This window comes from Cavia porcellus, unplaced genomic scaffold (genome assembly GCF_034190915.1).
Source record: "Cavia porcellus strain 051 isolate PalLab524CR breed Dunkin Hartley unplaced genomic scaffold, mCavPor4.1 scaffold_7, whole genome shotgun sequence".
NCBI lineage: Eukaryota > Metazoa > Chordata > Mammalia > Rodentia > Caviidae > Cavia > Cavia porcellus.
Window position 1 is genome coordinate 6,635,176 of NW_026947490.1, and position 6,492 is coordinate 6,641,667.

Genomic DNA, 6,492 nt, shown 5'->3' on the forward strand with positions numbered 1-6,492 from the left:
CTTCGCCCCTTTTCCTAATAATCATAAGACGGGATACGAAAGTGTTGCTGGCCCAGACCAGACACTATAGCCAGAAAAAGCCTCAGCCGGAATTAGGGAGCTCCTGCCTCCCCCGCCCCTAGAGATTTACCTGTAACCCTATACCCCCCACCCTTGAAAATTACCTCTGGCGTCAAACTAAGACCAATGGGCTACCTGTGCATCCCTAATACTCTCTAGGTTCTACCCTAGGCCGAGGCTACTTATGTGCCTCACTCCACGTGTTCCAGAGAGAGAGATCGGCAGCCCCAGGGTGGAGATGCTGCACCCCAGAGGGGTCGGGGGTGTGTCTCCCCACATTCCCGAAACAAAGGTTACTTAATGTCTTAGTTACTTTATGCTCATCGCTGAGACAAAATACCTGAAGCCCAAAGTTGGGAAAGGAAAGATTTATTTCTTACAGTTTTTGGAGGTTTTAGTCCACACTCAGTTATCTCCAAGACAGGCAGGCATGGCTGGGCTGCAGTTCATGGCGGCCGCCAGCAGCAAACTCGAACCAGCAAAAAGAAAAACACACCTTCTTCCTGCCATTACATCACATCCTGGCTCCAGCCCTATGTGGGTGGAGCACTGACACCAGCAATCCAAGCACTATACAATGAACTATCACAAATGAACAATGCAAACTCATGAGGCCTGGGGGATACAAACATAAACCATGACATTCCACCCCTGGCCCCTAGGACTCATGTACATCCTTTATACAAATGACATTTAGTCCACCTCCAAGATTTGCCAAAGTCCTAACAGCTTCAACATTGCTGAAAAGTACAAGTCCCAAGTCTCCTCCAAGATCTATGGCAAACTCTTAACTATAAACCCCTGTACAAAAGAAACAAGGTTAAACATTTCTGAAATGCAAAGGCACAAGATAAACATTACCATTCCAAAAGTTACAAACAGGAGAATAGAAACCATTCGAAACAAAGCAATTCCAACATCCAGCAGGGCAAACATTAAGTCCTAGAGTTCTACATGCAGCATCTGAAGCAATCTGGTTGCAAGTTCCAAAAGCCTTGGGTGATTCCACCCCCAGGGCACTTCCAGCGATTTCAACTCCCACAGCTTTTCTCTTAAATCCTCTCTACTCGCTTTTTGCTGCTTCCCTTGGATCATCCACATTCCTGGCTTTTCCAAACTTCTGGGGTCTCCACTGCACCTTCAGCTTCACCCTTACATCTGCTTGGCCTCCCAGGCCCTTTGCAATCGAGGTGGAAGCCGTCTTACCCTTAGAATTCGTGCATTTTCCTTGCACCTAAAATCAGCACCTTGTGGATGCCACCAAGGTTTGCTGCTAGCTGAAGCAGTAGCCACGCTTTTCTCTCTCTTGGCTGTAGGGGTCAATTGCCTGGATCGCAGGGCTCTGTTTACCTGATTGTGATGAAAAGCTTCTCTATGTTGCCGCCTTTCTGGAAATTAATGTGGCCTCTGTCGCCATTCTGGAACCTCACATGGCCTCTGTCGACATTCTGGAACCTCATGTGGCCTCTGTCACCATTCTGGAGCATGGCACTCTGTAGATTTTTCCTCTGAGCAAAATTTTTCATCTTTGCTGTGAGGCTGCACAGGGTGGGGACTTGCTTCCTGGGATGCCCCGGGGCCATCTTTCTTATCTCTCTGTTTCTCCTCAGGAATCAAAATCTCAACTCTGTCTTTACAATCCACACCCTTCCTAGAATCTTCCTTCGGGTCAAACAGCATTGGAAATTATCCTGCTAGGCTCTTTGCTCCTGATTTGAAACATAAAGCTGGCTAAAAGCCCCAACAATAGCCATGCCACAGCCTCAATGTTTGATTGCTTTTTAATTTCTTTTTCAAGATAAATCAGTCCATTGCCCTTTGTGAAAGTCTCAGGCAAAGTCTCTGGGCAGGAGCAAAATGCAGACACACTTTCTGCCAAGCCATAACACACATCATGTGGAATCCAACAACCAATGCAGTCCTTTCCAGCAAAACCTCCCAAGCCTGGTCTTTACCATCAGGCTTTCTATCAGCTTTCTGGTCTCTTGAGCTCTGACCAGAATCTCCTCTACAGAACAGCCTAAGCTGCTCCAGCTCTATACATCCAGGCGACATGTCCAAACCTTTCCAAACTCCACCCATAAGCCATTTCCAAAGCCTCTTGAAAAACATAGCCAGGTATAGTCACAGCAAACGCCCGCACTCCTTGGTACCAAATTTCTGTCTTAGTTACTTTATGCTCATCGCTGAGACAAAATACCTGAAGCCCAAAGTTGGGAAAGGAAAGGTTTATTTCTTACAGTTTTTGGAGGTTTTAGTCCACACTCAGTTGTCTCCAAGACAGGCAGGCATGGCTGGGCTGCAGTTCATGGCGGCCGCCAGCAGCAAACAGGAACTAGCAAAGAGAGAGACACACCTTCTTCCTGCCATTACATCACATCCTGGCTCCACCCCTTTGTGGGTGGAGCACTGACACCATCAATCCAAGCACTAGACAATGAACCATCACATATGAACAATGCAAACTCATGAGGCCTGGGGGACACAAACATAAACCATGACACTTATATTTTATACTTCTTATCTTTCCACCACCGCCGCCCAGTCCTTCTCTTTCTCCCCCTAACAGACCTATCACCCAGAATTATTAATAGAACAGACCATTTATAAACAAGAGTCTCTTGGAATGAAAGATTCAAGAAGTAGGGAAGGACCAATGGAAGGGCACACTATCTGTAATGTTTAATTTCTTATGTTAAAAACACATTATGGTTAACTATCATCCATTCTGATGGTAAGGTAAGGAGCAAGAGAGAGAGGAAGACAGGGTTGACAGGGCTCTGGACATCCAAGGCACACACAGCTCTTTCCCATGTCCCTCCTGCAGGAAAGGACACAGGCCTGCCCACTCCGTCCCATAGGTTCTCGGTAGTCCATGACCAGCTGGGATGCTGAAGGCAGCTCCCACCTCATTTCTGTGGTGACTTAAAAGGACTTTTCCACCAAACTCAAAGACTTCCTGCCTCCACATCCCTTCTCAAAGCCACAGGCAATGACATCGGATTAGGATGCCTGGTGACCTCTGAGAAAATCCACACATCCACGCCTGGGAGTCTTCGCTCAGTAACTGGGGGAAAATTTCCACACAGCATTCCTTTGTGACAGCATAAGTGATGGCAAAGCTCAGGTTTACTGACAAAAACAGAAAAATTACAGATTATCAGACCCAGAGCAAATCAAATCATCACATTTGAGGGTCACTGTGGCTATGTCCAGTCACCTGGACTCAAGCAAATTCCCTCAGCTTAACTAGACCTGGGTCGGAGCAACTTTTCCCTTCAGCCACCTCTTCACACATGAGAAGTCCAAGTCTCACACTGTCATCCAGTGTCCTCCACGAGTCGGCCCTTCCTCCTTGCCTGAGTGGACAACTCTGCTCACCCTCTGGCCTCCACCCCTTGCTCCTCTTCCATCTCCTCTGTGTCCATTGTGCCCATCTCCTCTGTGGAGCAGAAACTGTCTCTGAGTGGAAGCACCCAACTCTCTCTGGCTTTGGCATCCATCTCAGTGAGATCCAAGGGTCTGTCCCCACTCCTGTGTGAGCTGGGGGCAACTTCAGCAGAGAGGAAGGAAGTACACAGAAAAGCAACTGTTCCTCTGCTCTGGAAGAGGAGCTGTGCACACGCCTGGGCATTTTGCTGTAGTTTGGATCTGCAGTGTCTGCCCATGTATTTTTAATGGTCTCCAGGAGTCATTGGGAAACTGTGGGACCTTCAGGAGGAGGCACCTTGTGGAAGGTCCTTAGGTCCCTGGAACAGACCTCGGAGGACACTATGATCCCGCTCTCTTCCTCTTTTGCTTCCTGGCAATGAGCTAAGTAGTTTTGCTCCACCCTCTCCTTCTACCATGATGTGCTAAGCAGCCTCATCCCAAGCCCAAAGCAATGAAGTTTTGAAAGCTCCAAAACTGTAAGCCAAAATACACTAAATAAGTCTCTGTAAATGAATTATCTATATATTTTGTTATAGTGATGGAAAGCTGACACATCCCTTATCCATGGCACATTTGTTCCAAGATTCCTCACAGATGCCTGAAACTGTGGGTAATCCTGTATATGCTGTGTTTTTTCCTGTATATGCATACATATTTTAAAGTTTAACTTACAGGTTAGGTACAATAAAAGATTAACACCAGTAGCTAAAAATAAAATAATTATAAGAATATACTGCAATAAAATTGCCAGCATCACACTACTTTTGGACTTTGGGGTCATTCCTAGGTAAAAAAAACAAGTGTTACTTAGTAATGCTTATTTAATAACATAAGCACTGCCATATCTGGACAGGTGTTATAAGTGAAACACTACTATCTCCTGGAAGAGTAGTGTAGACAGCGTGGATACACTGGACGAAGGGATGATTCACTCTCCCTCTGTTCAAAGCAAGAGAACAGAATGGCCCCAGGATTTTTATAATGCTGCTCAGAATGGCAGACAATGTAAAACTTATGAGTAGTATATTTCTACAATTTTCTATTTAATATTTTCAGGTCAAAGCACAAAGGAGGACTTTGGCTCCACCTGTGTCTGTAACCACTTGGGAAGAATTCCATCCCTGTTCTGATGAGGTCCCTGCACCACCCTCTGGTGATGGATGCTCCAGGCAGATCGGGCTGGTGTCATAGACAGCATCTTCTCTGCTGGACAAAAATTTGGCCTGAAATATCTGCTGGAACAAAATTCCTCCCCAATATTGTGGGGAGGTAAAAAAACCAGAAGGGGAGTATGAAGCAGCCAGAGCATCTCCCAAACTTTGAGGTTCCAATAAGTTCAGCATCACTTCACTCTCCTACCTCTTCATCTGTTCATTTCTCCATTCATTCACTTCAGGAATAAATAAGGAACCAAACTATGCCCAGAGCACACTGTGGAGACTTGGCATTGGCCTTGGTCCAATGGGGAGCTATCAGGGTACAGGAAGCAAGCATCAAATGACCTCATTTATAATGAAAGGTCAAGAGGTGGGAAGCACTACAAGGACCAGTGAATTTGAAGAGGGGTGCAGAAAGCCTGGGGAATGGCTGCTCCTTTAATCTGCATGTTGGAGAAGACATCTGTGACATGACAGCAGAGGCTTGGAGGAAGGAAAAGGGGTTTCCAGGCAGAGGAAGCAGCAGGTGCAAAGGCCCAGAGGCAGGATCTCAATGAGAGACTTGAAGAATATCAGTGTTACAAGTAGGTGTTAGTGGAAATAAAAATTAGCTAAGCTTAGACCATGGAGCCTTCACAGGGCCAAAGTAAAAACGCCAGATTCTTTTAGGTTAGATGACAATCCATTGAAGAGGCTTGAGCAGGAGAATGACTAGATTTAATTTTGCTCTGGTCCCATTTTTCTCAGATTCTTACTTCTTGCCTGTCAGCTCCACGATGTGACTTTCACAACTTTTCTGTCTCACCCTTGTCAGTTTCAGGCCAGGAAAGCCACATTTGCATCTTACCTGCATCAGAAGAGTGGAAAAACAGGGGGAGGGTGGTATTAAACAAATTGGAGGTAGAAAGCACTAAAGATCAAAAGGGAAAGGAAAAACCATCCAAACATAACTAAATATTGATTTCACTGCAAGCCACGCTGCTGGAATGCAGATATTTACAGCAGGTGTTGTTTTATGCAACAGAACAGACAAGACTTTGCAATCTTTTGGGGGGTGGGAGCTGGAGATGTAATCCAGAGCCCCATACACACCAGGCGTGAGCTCTATTCCAAGCCCGTGGCAGCTTATTTTATTTATTTATTTTTGTAGCACTGGGGATTGAACCCACAGCTTTTGCACTGAGCTGCATCCTCAACATTTTGTTGTTGTTGTTGTTTGCTATTGTTGTTTTGAGACAGGGCCTCATTAAGTTTCTAAATTCCCTCTGCTGGGTCCGAATTTGTAATCCTCCTGTCTCAGCCTCCTAGAGTGCTAAGATCACAGGGGTGTACCCGCACTCTGAACTTTGCAATCATTATTAAGTCAAACAAAGATAAGAATGTTAAGGAAAGAGCCCTTCTTATGGCTTTGCAGATGTAGGAGCCTGAGAAGCAGAGAGGTGAATTTGCTTACCCACGGTCTCATGGTCACTAAGTGCCAGCGCTAGGGCACCATCCCAGGAATCATGACAGTCAAGGCCTCTTTCAACAGCCCTAGATTGTCTCTCAGCAAAGACTTATAAAAAGAAGGAAAATAATAAAATAAATTTATACAACACAGACCAAATGCAAATTAAGAAACCGGATTTGAGGAACAGAAACTTGGTTAAGGTTGGCCCACCTAACAAACATCAAAGAGAAAGTGAGATATTTAAAATAGAACAAAAAGTTTCATCTGACTGAAAGTATGATTTTCACTCTGAAAATCTGCCAGGTTGCCTGTCAAAAGTTTTGTATTCAAACTTAGACATTTCAAAGCCTATTACAAGCTTCTCCGGAACATCATAGAACTGATATTTTCAGA

At 45.3% G+C, this 6,492-nt stretch overlaps 1 long non-coding RNA gene across 1 annotated transcript; it reads right to left on the bottom strand.

Moving 5' to 3' along the window:
- Window positions 1–242: 242 nt before the first annotated feature.
- LOC134476828 (uncharacterized) lies at window positions 243–6,195 on the bottom strand. Its single transcript, XR_010048585.1, has 3 exons — window positions 6,103–6,195; window positions 5,405–5,496; window positions 243–3,192 (listed from the first exon to the last, which is right to left on the bottom strand). It is a non-coding gene; the product is annotated as an uncharacterized LOC134476828 (long non-coding RNA).
- Window positions 6,196–6,492: the final 297 nt, after the last annotated feature.